Source organism: Echiichthys vipera (genome assembly GCF_963691815.1).
Source record: "Echiichthys vipera genome assembly, chromosome: 9".
Taxonomy (NCBI): domain Eukaryota; kingdom Metazoa; phylum Chordata; class Actinopteri; order Perciformes; family Trachinidae; genus Echiichthys; species Echiichthys vipera.
Window position 1 is genome coordinate 5,703,237 of NC_139834.1, and position 17,752 is coordinate 5,720,988.

General features: G+C 41.0%; 1 protein-coding gene across 1 annotated transcript in view; it reads right to left on the reverse strand.

The window, feature by feature from the left end:
• The window catches only part of nckap5l (NCK-associated protein 5-like), a 47,079-nt gene extending 30,577 nt beyond the window's left edge, over window positions 1-16,502 (reverse strand). The window contains exon 1 of the mRNA XM_083920213.1: window positions 16,325-16,502. The gene's annotated coding sequence lies outside the window, so the exon portion shown is untranslated. The remainder of the gene's footprint in view (window positions 1-16,324) is intronic.
• Between the last annotated feature and the right edge of the window lie 1,250 nt (window positions 16,503-17,752).

The window sequence follows — 17,752 nt, forward strand, 5'->3', positions numbered from 1 at the left end:
ACGTATCAGGAAGCCAGCCAGATCTGAGTAACTTTAAACGGTGTCTATCTTTATTAAATCGCCTGAAAACAAAACCAGTCTGCTCCACAGCACACAGATCTCCACGCACATCAGACGGCTCTGTTATAACGCAAATCTGATGTCTCCGTGTCTCCAACATGTCTCGTCCCGGCTAATTAGTGGCTAATTAGTGGTAATTGCTCAAACAGCGGGGGGTGAATTTCAGCCTACATGCACATCTCTTAACATTGTTGGAACAGAGCAGTTAATGTTGGGAGCAGAACAACAAGTTAGTGACTGTCCTGCAGCTGGAGAGGAGACAAAAGGGAGGAGAGAGAAGAGAAAACGAACGGGAAATCTGCAGCAAAACACAGTAAAGACTCTCACACGGAGAATGCAAACCATGTGCTGCAACACCTGTCTTTTGGTTTGATCAAAGTCATTTCTTTATTTAAAGGTTTGTGTAAAAAAATCCAAATCTGAATACCAAAACTGAAAACCGAATGATTATCAGAATAGTCAAGTATTCGGGGCCTGCCCTTCAAAATAAAAGCGAGATACGCCATTTCATTTCCAAGCAAAAACATATGACCAAGTAACAGCCTCTCAATTCAAGTTTTTTTGTATTTAGACAAATTATTCAATTTCAAAAAATCATTTTGTGTTTTAGGAAATAGTGATGGACATTTTTCACAATCTTCTGACAACAAATTATTTTTGTCACAAAATCTCCAGATTAAATCAATGATAAAAATAATTACGTGATGGTTAAAAAAAGAACAACTTTTTAAAGAAGCTTTTCTTCTCTGAACTTAAACAATTAAAAGGCTTCATCTTAGGTTTAAGTTAATAGTGATGGACATTTTTCACCATTTTAAAAAATTAAACGAATAACCAACAAAATAATCTCCATATTAAATAAATTATGAAAACTACTGTGTTGATTAAAAATAAAGTTTCAGGCAAAAAAAACAACAACATACTGCTCTGGTTCCAGCTTTTCTTCAAGATCTTTAAAGTTTTTTAAATTCTACTGTTAATATTTTGGTGTTTTTAACTGGTAGATAAAAACAATTCAAAGGCTTCTTCTCACTCCTTTTTGAATATTTATGTGCATTTATGTGCATTTATGTGCATTTATGTGTATGTACACATATGTGTGTATTCATTTTTGGAAAAATATTTGAAATAAATGCAACAAAACAAAAAAACAAAAAACAAAAAGCTTCATCTTGGGCTTCAGCTGAAAGTGATGGACATTTACCATTTTCTGACTTTTTTTAGACTAAACAATGAAACAAGAAAACAACTGCCGGACTGAACCGCAGTAAAAGATACAGAGAGCAACGATCCGTTAGCAGATGGTTCTCCATCACGTTTGTGATCAGATGGCGGCTAAAACTAAAGGGAACTGTGAGCGAAGTTCAGAATCAAGAGTCGTAAATCAGACTCGAGGGGCACAACCCTCCATTGAGGGGCCGACAGTTTAACGGGCAGTGATGGCCGCTGCTCTGTGTGAGGATGGAGGAGCTAATCCACCGACAAGAAATGTGAGCCTCAGCGAGGAGATGTGCAGAGGGCTTAAAGCCGGGGCTATAAACACCCCGGTGGTGTAGGTGGAGGCCTCTTGTGTTAATTTGCATGAAGCTTCGGCTCAGTCGGACCTCATTAGGGAGTCAGGAGCTGAAGCCGGTGATCAACAGGGGCTTTGAGAGACTCAGTGCATCTACATACAGTTTAAAAACCTGATTTTATTTGGATTAAGGCAATATTCCGGTTTCTCAAACACCATGTAAACACCATACCATGGTAAAATCAGAGTTTTCACACCCCGGTTTACAGAACTGGATAACTCCTTTAGTAACCAGGGCATATTCATGCATGTAAACAGCTTATCCGGAATAATATCGGGTTTCACGTCTGCGCATGCTCCGTTGGTTATAACTCCCCCTCCCCACTCCGCGGCAGTGGTTTTTGACCCGGAAAAAGAATAAAACAGGAAGCAACGGCATCGAAAACAACGTGAAAAAAAACAACAACACAAGCTTTACCTTTAAACCAAGGACTCTGTCATGGCAAGTAACATCACTACCAAGAAGACACATTTCTGTCGTTATTCTGTTCAAAAGTTGGACACTGGTGATTTTGACAAAGGTGAAGCAGAAGAAAAAGCCGTATTCCGACCGGCTGTATGTTGGCGGAGCGCCCCCTATTGTACCGGAGGAAGAGTTACGCCATAATTTTCCCATTCAACCCCGCTCATGTAACTGAGAAAAGACCATTTTCTGGTTACTGCTTTGCACGCACTGACTATGTTCTCTATCTGGGCAAAGCCAGGAGAAATGACCCTCACGTGTAGAGCTGGAATGATTCAGCAACTAAAATCACTGATTCCAGCCTCTCAAATAAGAATATTTACTAGAGTTGTTTGGATACCAGCATCAGAAATGCCTCCGTTACTGCCTAAAATGTTGGGATTGATATCTGCAAAGTCGGGCTGAAATATCTTTCCTGTTGATTAATCTAAAGACATTTTTCTCCCCCCAAAAAAATATAATTTACCATTTAATTTAAGTTATTTTATGTAATTTTATAATGCAGCAGAAAACAACATGTAAACAAAAGGTTTACATATTAAAATGTTAAACATGATAAAAATGAATATCATAAAGAGGACTTATTGTGACCCAAACCTAAGCCATTCTGCCACCAAATGTAAGACTTTAAAGTACTTTCTTCAAAATTTTCTTTAAACAATTTCATTATTTACCAGTTACTTTTCAAAAATGTCAGCATAAATTACATCCACCACATGCACAGCAGTTATTTCAAAAGAAATGAGTCACTTTGAACACTGTTCTCCCCGTGTCTGCGTGGGTTTTCTCCAGGTTCTCCAGTTTCCTCCCACAGTCCAAAGACGTGCAGGTGTCAGGTTCATTGATGACTCTAAATCACCCGTAGGTGTGAATGGTTGTCTGTCTCTGTTTGTCTCTATGTGCCCTGTGATAGACTGGCATCCTGTCCAGGGTGGACCCCGCCTCACGCCCGATGTCAGCTGGGATCAGCTCCAGCCCCCAAAGACCCTGATAGGGACAATTGGTTGAAGATGATGGATGGATATTTTAACGCACTGGTATCTGCAGTCCCCGGTATCAGCCAATATACAAGTTCAGGTATCTGAATATCTTTAATATTTACCAGAATTTTTTTTGCCTTCATCATCCTCATCCTCGTGACATTCATGTTTGGTGCTGAACAGTGTAGAAAAGCACAAGACCACACAATGGAGCCGACCTTCAAGTTACGCCTATTGTCGTTTATATTTCGGAAAAAATTTAAAGACCGACCCTCTTGCCTTTCTTCCTACCTTATCACTGATGACTGAGTAGTTCAAAGGATGAGATTTGTTAGTTTGAGATAAGAGTTTGCAACTCTACTTGCCAACTTGCATTAATCAGCCGTCCACTCCCCGTTTTGGTTGATCAGTTGGTTTCCCCCAAAACTGTACCCGAGTACACATGATCCAGACTTTAAACCACCTTTACAATTGAAAGGGGTTCACACTAATCAAGCGAATTGGACTCAAATGTACTGTGATCCAGGTCACATGCAGTGATAAGCCTCTTCAGATGAGATCCAACTTTTCACAAAGGAAGATTGTTGCAGAACAAAGTAGAAAAAGGTGAAAATCCAAAATATACACAAAGCCAAAATTAAAAACAGATCACAAATGTAAGTGGCATAGACAGTAGCTATGCATTTACAATGTCAAATCTAAAGAAAAGGTAAATGGGTTAAATACTTGTTACTATTTTCTGATACTTTATGAACCACTCAATATTACCATTTTTTAAGAAAATAATCCGATTAATCACTAATGAAAAGAATTATCAGTTACTTTTCTTTAATCACTGCCTCCTACATGAATCCCTCACATATGGATAAAGAATCAAAGTGTGCTCTCCAGTGCATTTCTACAATCATAAAACTCCAGTAATGAAAACCATTTGTCGTGGCCTCTATTTAAAAAAAAGCTGGTTTCATACCACCGTAAATACTCCGCAGAGAGGTCGTGGCGTCCCCCTCGCCGACCAGACTACGAGCTGTGTAACCAGACTGACATTTTGTCCAGCTGCACGCTTACATTTCCATGTGTGTCAGCAAAACCTCTTTAAAATACCTGGTTCCTCTGTGAGTCACACTCGCACTAAACTACTGAACCCTGACGTGCCTGGAAAATATGTGGAGGTTGAACAAGACACGCTGGTGAGGAGGACGGACGAGTAAATCCAGGTCATAACCGCCATTGTGTCCAGTCTTATAGAGCTTCTGTATTAGCATGAGTACGCTGTAAAACTAATGGACCATTGTGGTATTCTGCTATCTTTGGGCTTAACTCTGGTTCTCTGGTGTCATGATGCTGGCACACTTTTATCGCCATGGTTACAGAGGTAGTGTGACTTTAGTGAACCCGAATTAACCCTTTAAAAAAAACCTACCATTGCACAAACAAACGGATGGAGGCAGTGTTAGACGTCCTCTTTGTTCTGTTGTTGTGAATGGAGTCTTGTTCAGGGATCCAGACTAACCTTTTTCACTAGGAGAACTGTGTGGCCCCCAACTGAAAATTTTAGAGGCACACCCCGTAGATCAATAATAGCTGCAGAAATTACAATGTGCCGTTTCAAATTCAGTGTCACATTTTTATTGTGCTCTTTTGAAGATGGAACATAGAAGGTAAACCCACAGCACCATCGCTGTCATGACAGTACAATATTAAAAAATAGACCATACATTCGGAATAAGGGCTGTGACCAGACGATACACGAGTCCACGAGAACGAGACGCAACAAGATTTTAACACTATTTTAAAATGTCAGTATTTACTTTACAGGGGGGTAGACTTTAGCAGAGGGCTGTGGTGGTGCTGCAGGTGTCTTTGCATAGTGTTAGCCGCGGTGTAGCCTACGGTACTCACGGAGGTAAGGTATATCCACCCCAACCCGGTCTACTGCGGGGGGCCTCGCCGTCTAATAGGGCCCGCCCCGTGAACGACAAAATACAGGCACTGCTGCACAGAGAGAGAGAGATAAGAAGCTGCATGACGACCTTCATCCGGAACAATATCGGGCCAAATTTGGCCGCAAAATGCGACCATTTGGCCGCAGCCTGCTCTGACGACAGAACAGATAACAGTGTCAGTTCCCCCCTGTAAACTTAAACAGAGGCGCCTTAATGTAGAGAGAACTTTTGAAATGTCGCAAAAAAGAATTCTGAATTAGGTGTGTTTCCATAATTTGGCTTGGAGCGAATAAACTCAGTTTTCATTTTGTAGTCTTTTTTTTCTCTTTGTGGTCATTTTACGTCCATTTTTAGTTGTTTTGCTCTAACCACTGTGCCGCCCGTGTTGTTCTGCATCTCTGTGATTGTTTTGCATCTATATTTAATCATTAAGCATCTTATTTTGGTGGTTTTGCATCTATTTTTAATCATTTTGCGTGTTTTTGTTGTCGTTTTTTTTCTCTTAGTGGTCATTTTGCATCCCTATATTTATTTTTGTTTCTTTGTGGTCATTTTGTGTATACTTGTGGTCATTTAGCATCATTTTGGGTCATGGGAGCAGGGCCCCTGACTTTATGGGCCCCTTGTACCTGGCAGGCCTGTTCACCAAAGGCGTTTCCATATCCTGTTCAGCACATAAACCCTATGAGTGTAAAAACTTGTTTGCACATTTGAGGAAGTTTTGTCGAAAAAGTCCTCAACTTATGCTGTAAAAGTACATCTGGTTTGGGGGGCCGGTGGACAGTGGTTAGAGCAGTTGCCCCCATGTAAAGAGGCTGAAGGTCCTTGAGGCAGCAGCAACAGGTTCGACTCCGAGCTATGGCTGCTTGCTGCCCCCCCCCCTCAACCCCATTTCCTGTCCGTCCTATCTAATAGTAGGCTTGAAAACTGCCAAAAAAAGAATCTTTTAAAAGAAAAAAGTACATTTGGTTCTGAAATGTAGTGACGTCTAAAGCAGCAGAAAATGGAAATACTCTAAGTATAAAGTATAGTGATAGTATAAAGTACTTCAGTAGAATACTTGATGGTTAATTTCCACCGTTTCCGATGATCAAACCCAACCAGGTGAGATAAAGAGAGCCGCACTAAAGCAAACAATGACACCAGATAAAAGGAGGTGCAGGAGTGTGAGCGGTTTAGCGATGGGCAGCGTCTCCACATCTGGACACCAGCTGCAGCGGCTCAAACTCAAACACCACGAGTCGGGCATACTCATCATCCACATCCTTTTCCCAAGGTCTGGCCAAGAGGAAGACCTATTTATGGTACAGAATCAAAGATAATATGGAGGGTTATATATGGAGATCCTTGTTTCTGCTCTCCGTCACGCCCCGAGAAATACGGCCCCCCCTGGTGTTGTTTCGTGACCTATAGGTTTGAGTTTTGAAACAGGAAGCTTGTGAGGATTTGAAAACATTTGAAGCAGCAGCAGCAGTTCACTAGAGCACCTTGTGGGAGAGGGTTTAGGGATCGAAGGGGGCGGAGGTGGGGTGTGTAAAGCTCCTCAATAGCAACTTTATTCCAAGACAAATGAAAACAAACTGCAGGGGTGCACAAAGGAACACTGTTTGGATACAAGAAGGCCTGAATGCAGATAAAAAACCTCCCACAGTCGCTGTTATTCTTGATCTACACACTCTTAATCCAAGTTATCACGGGTCATAAATCTGAGCGAGGAACCCAATAGATTGTGTCGGTATAAAAACTGGATCTGAATCCTTTTTTGGCCAAACAGGACGTTGGCGGGGACCCGGTTTGCTTGAATTGATTAAAGCTACATTCCTGGCCATATTTTCTTTGGCCTGACTCATGAATTGAATATTTGTTGCAGCTGCAGCAGCTAAACCAGTGTTTTGCCAACTTTAATGTTTGTATGACCACAGATTCCTCTGTAGGGTGGATTTTGAATGAGTGTGATCTCTCTCTCTCTCTCTCGTATACTATTAGGTAAGGGAAGAAAATATCTTTACATTTCAGTATCGCAATATTATGTTTTGTGATAGTCAGAAACAATTAACTAGTTTTAATTAACCCATTTAAGACCTGTACGACCACCGGCAATGTTGGACAACCTTTTCTGTCTTTAATAGGCATTTTAGAGAGAGAGTATTGGTATTGGGGCCCTTCTGTGCGGAGTTTGCATGTTCTCCCCGTGTCTGCATGGGTTTTTATTTCCTCCCAAAGTCCAAAGACATGCAGCTGTTAATTGATGACTAAGGGCGCACTCACACTGTCCATCCGTACCGTGCCCCGCGCTTTAGGGTACTTGTCCCCCCATCCCTCTCCACCCACGGCCCAGGCCTGTTTGTACTCACACTACCTGGGCCTCGGCGAATGCTTCTTGCTGCCTATACGTCATCACGCCGTAACACGTCACACGCATTGATGATGTCATCACGATGCGTCGCTTTGTTTACAAATCTTTCCATAGACCTCGGAGTTTTTGTGCGTCTTGTCGACTGTTTTTGAATATTTTCATCTGACCAGAACTACAGTAAACACTCCACCTCCGCATCACACCAACGTGAACCTTTCGGCTGCCATTGTTTTAAATGTCCGCGCATGGTCCCTCCTTCTTTTTTTCTATGTCCGAACACAAAATGACGTCAGAACCGCCATAGGCCTCGGGCTTGTACATGTGCAAACGTGCTTTACAAAAGCCCACCTCTCCCAAACGGTCCGTGGCCGGCAAGCGGGCCGCTCCTAGGCGCGGTACGGTTACACTCACACTGATCAAACGAACTAGACTTTAGCCGTGAAACGTGCTGGGGAAGTGTGAGTGCGCACTAAATTGCCTGCTGGTGTGAGTGTGAGTTGTTGTATGTCTCCGTTTGTCTCTATGTGTCCTGTGATAGACTGGCGTCCTGTCCAGGGTGTGCCCCGCCTCACACCCCATGTCAGCTGGGATCGGATCCTTACCTACTTTTAGTTGTTTTGCATCTTTTTGTGTCAATTATGATTTTATTTTAAGTCATTTTGCATCTTTTTGAGGTGGTTTTGCATCTATTTTTAGTCATTTTAAGTTTCTATGTTGTCGTTTTGTTTCTCTGTGGTCATATTACATCTGTTTTTAACTCTTTTGTGTGCCGGTCATCATTTTTGTCTTATGTTGTCATTTTGTGCTTATTTTCAGTCATTTAGCAATTGTCTGGTGCATCCCTGTAGACATTTTTTGGTCATTTTTGGTCATTTTCTGTATAATTGTGGTGATTTAGCATCTCTTTGTGATCATTTTGTGTGTCTTTTTCAGCAACATGTTATGAGTCAGGGCCCCTGAGCCTGTGCCCGGTAGGACCGCTCAGTAATCCATCCATGAGTGATGATGTTAGTCCTCATAGTTGAGACCATTTTTTCTGTATAACAGTTTCCCTAAAATTAGACTGTAAATATTGCATACAGAATATATTGAATCATAACTCCTGTACCATCATACACACGGTCGTACTATTAAGATTCCACAAGTGTATTCAATCCCACATATCTCTGACACAGCGGGCGGGAAACACAGTTCATGTGAAGATGGAGAACACAAAGACAACACTATGAGTTGTTCTCATTCCTTCTGTCTGCAAATAATCACAAAAACTGAAGTTGAGGTGCTCAAAAAGAGACAATGTAGGAAAGAAGCAGAATTGCTTTGATCTAAATATCAGCGTACAATCACAATGAGGATGATACAGAGCTCTCCCGTCAGTCCTCCCTCCTGCTGGGAGCTCTGTTGTATCGTGCCGACTCTGCGGGGTAATTAATGAATATTTTGCGATGTTAATGCAAGCTGCAGAAGTGCCTTTGGTGTATAACCATGGTAACTGTGGTACCTGTGAGCATGAATCAGACAGCGGGGTGATAAAACTGGAAGCTGATAAGGAGAGGTCTCATCTTCAAAAGCATGGTCGTTTGCAGACAGAGGAGGGCGATACTGGAGAGATAGGCCGACTGCAGGAGCTTTGACCTGTCTGTGCACCCTTACCAGACTTCAAACTGACTTCAATATTGTCCTGTTGCGCTTTCCTTCCTGTAAAACTGCTGCACTACGACCTAACAAAGTGATATTTCACAAACGGACTGACCTTCAGAGTCTGTAAAGGACTTTTGCACCATAAAACCCACCTTTTAACCTCGAGTCAGTCAATCAGTTTAACAACAGATACTGCTGAGTTGAGACGAAACTATTAGATGAATGCTGATCAACTGAGAACCATTTTGATAATTGATTCATTGTATCAGCCATTTTTCAAGCAAATTTACTGGAAGAATATTAAATATTCTCTGATACCAGGTTCTCCAAAGTGAGAATTTGCTGCTTTTCTCTGTTTTATAGCATCGTAAACATATTTTTTTTACCGTATTTGCCTCATTGACGTCATATTTTGGGCATCACAACTACGCATTTACGTTTATTTCCATTAATTGTATCGATGAATACGATCATGATATTTTCAATGCCTTGTTCTTCTGAGGTCTTTTAAAGTGTCTCTAATTCAAAAGAGATACAGAAAGTAGAAATAAAGGCGTGTAAACTTTTGTAGTTATCACTATTTGAGGAAATACAGTATAAAAAAATGGGTTTTAGACTGTTAGTTGGACAAAACAAGACATTTGAAGACATCACGTTGGCATTCTTTCTGTATTTTCAAACTAAACTATTATTAAATTCATCTTTAGTTGCAGGCGTGGTGCTATTTGCAGCTACGTGGAGCGTGGGAATATTAAATCAATTATCAAAGTAGCTGTATGTTAATACTCTGATCAACTACGATTGATCGACTCAGTGTTTCATTTGTTAATTTTTATACCGAACAACACTCACGATTTTCACGACGATTTCATACTGATGAACAAATTAAAATGGGTGTTTTGCGTGTTTTTGTCTGGGAAATATGTTGCCAGATAGGACACATTACCATGCACATTACGCTTAGTTTCAGACGATAACCTTATTTTTAGGTTCATGAAACGTACACAAACAGATGACACACAGAAAGAAAAGCATCGTCACAAAGAATGCACGGCTGACCTGTTGTGATGTACATTTGACACGTTGACTTTTGATGATCACCTTTTTATAGCCTTTTTTATGCGAGCTATAAATTTAAGACCAAATAAAAGTCATTTTACGTTCACAATTTTGTATATATTCCAGAAACTCACCCTCTTTTCCCCAATATAATGTTGGCAGGTATGTACTAGTGTAGTTTGTGAATCTTCTTGTTCGTCATCAGGCTTGTTGGTAAATACCGGCTTTGATCGCTTGTATAATTATGATCAAGTATTCCACTTTTTTCAACTGTATCATGTTTTGCGGTGGACTGCGCCGCCTAATAAATAACCAGAACCAGTTAACAGAACCAACGGCCAAATTAAACACTTACTCCATGCCACGTTTCCCCTCTATAATAAAGTCTGAACACGGTCTGTGGCTGCAACAAAATGTGGGACACAAAGGCGTGCAGAACATCTGCGAACAATTAGAGGCGAACAGAGCGAGCGAGCACTTATACTGCCCATTACACTTGAATAAGTGGCTCGGCTCTTCATGATGTAATGCGGCACAGCTTGGATATGCAATCTCAAAGTTGCGCTGGGACAGAAACTTCTAACAAAAACTTCAATCGTGCTCAGACACGGAGCACGCGGGCTGTAAATGTAATTCAGCCTTCGGAGAGTGGAACCACATTTATCTGCAGCTCTGAGGTCATTCCACAGGATGAAATGTTCACAGCGTCGGTGGGTCCTTGCGTTCTTGACCCAGTATCATTCCAATTGTGACACTTTTATTCTTAAATCCTCCCCAGCCTCCCAATGTCATGTTGAGATTATTTCATGCATCACCTAAAAAGAAAAATCCATGTGGTTTATTTTTAATGTCTCCCTCCACTCGAAAAATGTGTTTTACTTATTCTTACTTCACTTGGACGTTTAACCTTCACTGATGTGGGACGTCGGGAGCTGTGGTGTCCTTTGTTTGACAGGACTGCATTTTACGAAAGTTGTACCCCGTACTACTCCATGTGACATATAAACTTGATTGATTGATTGGTGCTGCAAGACTGTTTTCACATTCATCTGCTCCAGGCAACATTAGCTGCTACTAGCATGACACACCCAAATCTCAGACTGAACTGTCAGCAGCTCAGTTGCATTGTGGGTAATGTAGGTTTAAGGTTCTGACAGGGAAGAAGAACGCGTGGAATAAAAATGCAGCATCGATTTTCAACTTTTTTTGTTTTGAACTGTCCAACACTTTCACAGGAGGGCAATGATCAATTAGTGGAGTAGACCTTTTAAAAACACGTCTGAAAGGATCTTTACGTTTAGAAGATCAGACCTTTATCCGAATGACTTCTCAAATGCTAAAAAAGGACGATTGAATCCTCTCGTTATTTTTCATTTTATACCACTTTGTTCCAGTCATGAAGTCACTGTTTCGATGGGTCACGACTTACATGATATTTGTCTGCGATTGCCAAAAACAACACACAGCAGCATTACATCAACAGACGACTTGGATGAGGCACAAGGGACACGTCATTTCTGAAAACACTAGAAGATTCATTGAGCATTTTTATAGCAGTTCTTCAGTGAAAATATTTTACAGCCCGAACACCGGGCCATCTCTGTGACAATTCAAAAGGCTCAAACAATCCTTCCACCCTGGTTTTTACCGACATACAGTTTGTTCAGATGATGATGAGAAAATGAAAACAGCATGAGTGTACATCTGGCCTTAAACCAAAAGACACAGATCATTAAGCCTGGATGTTTTTCTCCATCAAAAAAAAAGACTGGGATTGCTACACGGCATTATTTAAGATGTTTTAAACCTCCAAATGGGCATCACAACTTATTAAGATTACTGGCACGTGTTTTATGGCCAATAAAATCCTTCACAATGTGAAAACAAACAAGAAACAATCCACTCCATGTGACTAGAATGCCATTCAGAAAATGTGGAGGGTATCACATTTTCTGAAAAGCAGCATTGTTAAAGTAGGATCCAAATAACACGTATTCACTGCCAACACGGCTCCAAATAAGATTATGTACTGGCCAACATCAGCACCAATGCAGTCCATTACTTTGAGGAGTACCCTTATTAAAGCTGAAACTATTGTCAATTATGTTTCTAATAAAAATGCCAAACATTCCTCAAGATGTTAAAGCCTCTTAGGTGTCAGGATTTGCTGGATTTTCTCTGTTAAATATAATCATTTAAGCCCCTTTTTTAAATACATGCGCCGCAAACCTGAAATGATCTAGACCAGGGGTCTGCAACCCGCGGCTCTTGGGCCTTGTGCGGCTCTTGGGCCTTGTGCGGCTCTTCACTCCCTTTTCAGTGGCTCCTGTAGCTTTGCTAAAAAATAACATGGAAATAAATGATGTGTGTTTTGCACAGTGGACAATCTTTCAAAGGGAACACCTGTTATCATGGAGTTCAAGGTGATTTAAAAATATCATGTGAAACTAAAATATGCGCCACATGCTGAGTCTATGGCTCAGCACCTTTCCCTGCTAATGTGGAGTTTGTGACCTGCACTGTCAGGATGCTAACCGTGGATAAATCCCACCAAAAAAACTTATCGGAGGAGAATAAAGTGTTGCATGGAGAGATCAATCATTGATGGCTTACCTGTTTGCTTGATATGTGTTGAGAAATTAGCAAACAACTCATTTTTTACAACAGGTAATAATAATGATAATAGTGGAATGAAACAGTTTTCTTTATTTTTGTTCTATAATTTCATGAATGCAACAAACTGTAGTTTTTGTTGATTATATAACTTTATATGAACTTTATAAGCTGTGAGATAAAATGTGTTTTGCGGCTCCAGACAAATTTGACGTGGTGAAGAGGGGGCAAAATGGCTCTTTTGATAGTAAAGGTTGCAGACCCCTGATCTAGACATTACATTACGGAGGAGCTGTACGTGCAAATGAGCCAGACTTCACCCGGCCAGCTCCCCGAGTACAAAGTCTGTGTAACCCCCACATGTGAGGATTCACAGCATGTGAGTGAGGATGTCGATGATGACGTTTTCACAGCAGCATTAAACCTGTTTAAGGCCTGGTACAAAGAAAACATTCTAGTCTGTGTGTTTAGGTCATATCTCCATGACAACACTGAGGGGGGTGAATTTTTTTGTACCAAGCTAGTTTTTATTTTATTGGAGGTTAAAGTGTATGAATAATTAGGGGCGTGGCCTCTTGAGTGACAGCTAGCCTCTGGCCCTCACTTCTCCTCAGAGGTAAATGTCAGCCAGATGGACGTATCTCCCTCCCCCCTACGTCACATACATGCCCTTTTTTGGTAAGAGGAAATGAGGCAGAGGTAAAGTCTGACAAGTTGGTATACTATTGGATCAAGTTGAGAGAACGGACCTCGACAGAGTGGCTTATACAGTCTGACACAAAGTTCGTATAACAAAAGGACTTACGTTTGGTAAGCACAAGCGATTTGAAGAAATCGCCTTGGGCTTTCAGACACTGGGATGACCGTTTCTCTTATATTTTATGATTAAAATGATTAATCGATTAATAAACAATGAAAATCATCATTAGTTGCAGCCCTAAACCCTGTATTAGTTTGGTGCTACTTACACCAAATTCCTGTTTTTATGCATATATTTTTTAATTTGTGCATAAAGTGGAACGGAAACACGTAAAAAAACATACAAAAAAACTAAGTTTGGAAAAGTTGGTATATCGATAACACCAAAATCTAACAAAATGCAATGAAAACACTAACCTGACTGTCGCCAGATTAATTCCGTTCTGCCTTGCTTCACTCGTCCATCTGGGATCTCTCCATAGGAAAGTGATTTGAGGAGGCTGGGCCTTATCAAAAATCCTTGCATATGATTGGGTAAACCACTTGTCTGTCATCTTTATTGACGTGCTACTTCAACCGCTCATATCGAAACCAACCCGTGACGCTGATCAGAGCGACGCAGGGAAAACCAAAACCGAACAGGCGACATGGTTTCCACCAACAAAAGCCTTCAGAGCCGTTCTCTGTGTTCTTCTAAAGAAGAGCGATTCTCTAGATTGGAAACACGGATGAAACAGCAGCATCTGTGTTGACGCCTGCTTCCTCGATGTGAGCTGCCATTGTTGTCTGAATCACAACAGTCGCTTCTCTGCTGCGTCACATCTATAAAACCCCGTCCGGCGGTCCTGATTGGCCAGACCATGTTTTGCGGACCCTGAAATCACTTTCCCACGGAGCGATACCAGATACCTAGTGGAGCTAGGCGGAGTCAGGTTAGGAAAACAGACTTAATCGACTGAATTGTGATGTATATAAAACATGTGATTTAAACCTTTGAAAAAACTGTAGGACATACACATCAGATCTGTATCAACCACCTTATCGTAAATGAATACATGAAACAAGCAAAAGTGAAACTTTTATGTTTTTTTCCACCATTTTAGATTTGACTGACGCTGTTCAATTACGTCATCTCACAGTAAAACAGTTCAGTGGATGGAAACGGACCTTCACTTTCATTTTCTTTTACCAAATTTGCTGGAAATTTGGTTCAAATTGGACAGAAATCTGTTAATAACCACTTTCACCTTCTTTTGCCTCACTTTGTTGTGTTTACAGGTACAACTGGAGCGACGCGGGAGGTTTCAGGTTTCTTTGCCAGTGTTGTGTCCAAGTCGTTCCCCCGTCGAATAGTGTTTCACATATCAGACAGTGACGTGCACACACAAAATACCTCTCTAGGGACAGACTTTGGTAGATACAAGTCACTATAGTCAGTGTCAGATATTTTAGAGGACCGGAACAGAAGAAAAACCTTTTTGGGAGTGGAGCACGACTTTAAACGACCAAATGTTAATCCCTTTATATATATTTGAAAATATATAAATTGTGACCAAGATACTAGTGATAGACCGATACATCGGCTGGCCAATGTTATGGGCCAATATTTGCGTTTTTTAGGTGTGTCGTATCGGCCGATGGGGGCTGCTGTGTTTGCCAATTGTTTCCCATCATTAGTTACAGACAGGCGTCCACAGGCAGCTCCATGATGCTGGAGACGCCTTTTTTAAGTTCAATAAATGTTCCCTTTTTTTAGAATTGAGACTCGTTACATTTGTTATCGTCGTGTAATTTTTAGGATGTAAACGTATATGCCGACATATACAACGAAACTTACTTTACAAATGAAAGTACTACTCGTAAGGTTTTTTTTCCAATACGACCAACTGTCAAAGAAGACATAAATAAGACTTCCTGAATTTTCCCGTCCCATTGTTCTGAAAGCTCTATTATCAGTTTATGAGTATTATATATGATATAAAGTCTCATTATTGGCCACCTTGTAACCTTCTCTTTCATATGTACATATTTTTCTACTGTCCATCACCTGGCTGTAACGGGACCTGAGGACTGCATTTGTTCTCTTTCATGTGTACACGATCTGAAATGACAATAAAAACATCCTGGAAGTTGCAAATTGGATAAAGTTGAGATGCCACAAAACCCTGCTGTGCACGTTGGTCTTAAACGTCCCCTTTGGAAGCAACTGTGCACAGGGAAGCTCCGGCATGCATGTGATGCACACATTTTGGAGGGGGGGGGGGCTCTAAAGCAGCTTTTAAATAGATAAACTGACACCCTGCAGCCCAGTGCTGCAGTGTCATAAAGGGAAACTGTGATTGATGTCATATCAGCCTGACTTCACATCATCCTTACAGGAACCAGGGTCGAGCCCTTCACACCGCCCCTGCTGCAGACATACCCACACCTTAATTCATTCACCGTTTGGCTGACTTAAGCCTGGTGGAGGTGGAGAATCCCTGGCTTCTTTGCTGCATCATTGTGAGGAGAGAAAGATAATGTACCATCAGGACTCAGATGCCAGTTCCTTTATCCGTGTTCCCCTTTCAGGTTTCGAGCCAAACTGCGACACGTCTGTGTTTAAGCTTTCGTGAACAAAAAGCTCCTTCAGCTCAGAGAAAAATGACAGGTTTGGTTTTTTTTTTCTTGGGACAGGCCCTCCAAAAAAAAAAAACCCAAAAAAACCCTGCACCGAAATACCGACATGAGTCCCCTCCGACATGCTAATGCTGTTACGCCCTTGTGTTTCTCCCACAAACACAGAAAACGCCATTAAACCCCGGGGCGTTTTTACGTTAAACAAACCCGCATTTAGCTTCACTTCACCGGGGCTGTTACATCCACGAAGAGCCTCTGTCGGTATTCCAGCACAACGCACACGAAACGACATTTCCCTGCTGTTTAAAAACTCACCTCATTTGGTCGGAAGCTGTGGAAGACGACGCCGCCTCTCCGTGTTCGATGAACGACACAAATGTGCTGTTTTGTGCCGTTACGACGTCTCTTGTCCCGGGCTCATGTCTGCAGCGTCCCCGTCCCCGTCGCCGCAGCAGCAGCGGCCGCTTTCTTCTCCTCTGCTCCGGCGTTTTCTGTTTTGGGTTCAGGAGGAAAAGTGATGTCATTGCATGAAATTGCATTACCCGCCCCATTTTTTCCCTTTTTTTTTTGAGGAGAGGCTGTCCCCATGCTGCCAAACACAACTCCAACACATGCACAGAGACAGGAACAGTGACACTACACTCAAATACGACTCTTTTTCTATTGCATGTTGTGATAAATGTGTTTAAATATGCAAATGAGCCGTTATAGTAAAAATAAAAGATGTGCAAGTTCACAAATGGTATTAAAAGATCTCTGCTCTGCTGTTGTACACAGTGTGTTTGTTAGTTGTCCTTTTTAAATCCAGACTAAATGGAAAATGACAAACAACATTCCCCTTCCCTTACCCAATAATTATATTATAATTATTATTTTTTAAATGATATTCACTGGTTCTTCCTGACTGAAAAATCCAATATCTACAACTAAGAAAGAATCTTTCCTTTTCACAAAACCCGTCCCATTGTTCTGAAAGCTCTATTATCAGTTTATGAGTATTATATATGATATAAAGTCTCATTATTGGCCACCTTGTGACCTTCTCTTTCATATGTACATATTTTTCTGTCATATTTTGTGCTAAATGTTTTTTCATCACCTGGCTGTAACGGGACCTGAGGACTGCAACTGCCCCATGCTGCCAAACACAACTCCAACACATGCACAGAGACAGGAACAGTGACACTACACTCAAATGCGTCTCTTTTTCTATTGCATGTTGTGATAAATGTGTTTAAATATGCAAATGATCCGTTACAGTAATAATATGCGCTAATTTGCATACATTTCTGTCAGATGCAGCATTGTTTGTGTGTGTTGTGGCTCTTTCATTGTTACTTTTCTTATTCTAATGTCTGTTATTATGTTGTTGTTGTTGTTAACCTTGTTTATTTAACATCAACATGCCAAAAGGGACTAAAGATGTCACTTAGCTACTGGCTATAACCTTGCATATTTACATGGAAATGTTTATTCACATGCACTGTCCCTGTCTTACATAAATACCTCTGAATTCTAGAGCCAGATTTGCATGGTGTTCACAAGAATAGTCACATTTTTTACACTTTTGATCACTCCATAAATCAGTATCACTATCTTTTTTAAGTGTTCTATATATAAGGCTATGATAATCATAATTTAAACAGAATCATCTGTTAAAACCTTTAGAAAAAGAGAAAGAAGAGCTAAAAAAAAAGCACATTTTAAGAAAAGATGGTTTGAAGTCCTTTTTAGTACTACACA